The sequence below is a fragment of the Hipposideros armiger genome, unplaced genomic scaffold (genome assembly GCF_001890085.2).
Source record: "Hipposideros armiger isolate ML-2016 unplaced genomic scaffold, ASM189008v1 scaffold_945, whole genome shotgun sequence".
Classification (NCBI taxonomy): domain Eukaryota; kingdom Metazoa; phylum Chordata; class Mammalia; order Chiroptera; family Hipposideridae; genus Hipposideros; species Hipposideros armiger.
The window spans coordinates 630,896-632,976 of NW_017732295.1; the positions used below are offsets into that span (position 1 = coordinate 630,896).

Sequence of the window (2,081 nt, forward strand, 5' to 3'; positions counted from 1 at the left end):
ACCACATAGTGGGGAGAGAAGATGGTCCACCAACATTGTAGCAGAGGTGCTTTATTTGAATGCCTGTTACTCATTGGAGTTTGGGCCTGAGATTGCTCACAATCTACTCTTCAACTGTGAAGCTTAGATGTTTTCTACTGAAAGCCAAGTTGTCAGTATTGCCAAAGGCTGAGGGTCAGTCTCATGACATGTCGGTTGAAAAACAGGATCCTTCAATAGATTTCATCACATTCTCAGATCAGTAGATAAACAACAGCAAAAACACCATCCAAGCCAAACATGATTTGGATAATGATTACTTGAAATAAAAAGTTAAAGCCTCAGAAGTAAAACATATGTAGAATAATGAGTTAATACAGAAACCAGAAAGATATTTTAGAAACATGTTTCTCATCTTCACATATGCATTCATTGACTTAGAAATAAAAACCATAAAGATTGAAAAAGTTGAAATGCAAAGGCTTGAAAGGAAACAGAAAATTTAATGGAAGAATGAAAGCTGCCTTTGAAGAAACTAATAATATAATCAGATTTGTGGAAAACAAACTGAAGAAGCACTCATAGAATTCAGACGACAAGGACAATCAATGAAAATGATGAAAGGAAAAATGACCAATATGCAAAACAGAAATCAAACATGTGGGTGATTTTTCATAAAGAAAGATAAAAAGAATAACTCAAAGAGAAGCACTAATTAAAGAATCACACAGGGCTCCTGAGGCCAAGGGAACCATTGTGGAAAGATGGTGTGTGAAAAATGTGAAAAAAAACTTGGTACTGTTATCACTGCAGATACATGGAAAGACGGTGCTACGACCACCACAGGAATTGGTGTAAGACAGCTGAATGGAAATAAAGCTTTGACCTCAAAATAGCAAGATTCAATCCATATGGAAAGAATAAGTTCTCCACTTGCAGAATTTGTAGAATCTCTGTGCACCAACCGGGCTCACATTACTGCCAGGGCAGTGCCTACAAAAAGGGCATCTGTGCAATGTGTGAAAAAAAGGTTTTGGATACCAAACACTACAAGCAAACGTCAGTCTAGATGTATCGATGAAGTTTCTGGCTTTCTATATGATTTTGCTTTCTGCTTTAAATTTTCAAAGTATATCATAGTTGTTCAAGTTACAAAATAACATGTTTTAAGACAAGTTTAAACCAGGGAAGTTGATTGCTATTCATTCTTTTGCTCTCAAGAAGTTTTGAATAGCACCAATGCAACTGCCTTATGTTATTTTTCTTACAAGCATCTTATTGAACTGGAATAAATGGCAAATTTAACAACAAAAAATATATATTTTCCCAGTTCTATGTGCACTTTTTTTTAATTAAATTTTATTGGGGTGACAATGTTAGTAAAATTGCATAGGTTTCAAGTGTACAATTCTGTAGTACCATCGGCATATCACATTGTAATTCTTATCTTCCCTCTCTACTTTATAAGTACTGAAAGAGTGAGAAAGAGATTATTGATATTTGCTCAGAACTTGGCATTCAGACTTATAATTCTTCCTTCATTCCCTTGTTGGTTGCATAGTTCTTAGAATCAGCAGTCCCTTAATTAATTACAGCTTCACAGGGTATTTAAATATCTGAGACTATTATTGCTAAGTGGTTCCTTAGTAATTAGCCAAGACCCAAATCAAACACAAGTTGTATATATGATTTTTAAAAAATTGTTCTTGAAGCCAAAGTGCTAATACCTTTAATATGAGAACAAGAACACAAGGGACACTCCATATATGCCCAATTGAATACACTGGATTTCAGAAAAACACATGTTACACATATGACCTTGAATTCATATTATCAGGAAACCAGGAGAAGAATGTTCATCCGTGGTGAAGTGTAATGAAAATGAATCACACTCTTTGGGCAAGCTCTTTGAAGCAAAAACCAAATTTCTTTTACTTCCAACCCCATCCCCACCTTCACTACCAAAGAAAAAAAAAGAAAGAAAGAAAAGAAAAGAAAAACAAAACAAAGAAAGAAAGAAATAGAACAAAGCAAACATTTGATTAAAAAAAAAAAGAATTACAAGTGGGATATTTTTTTTGCTCAAGAAAGAAATGAAAAGG

At 34.2% G+C, this 2,081-nt stretch overlaps 1 pseudogene; it reads left to right on the plus strand.

The window, feature by feature from the left end:
* The first annotated feature begins 743 nt into the window (after positions 1-743).
* Positions 744-1,074, plus strand: LOC109375415 (cysteine-rich PDZ-binding protein pseudogene; annotated as a pseudogene).
* Positions 1,075-2,081: the final 1,007 nt, after the last annotated feature.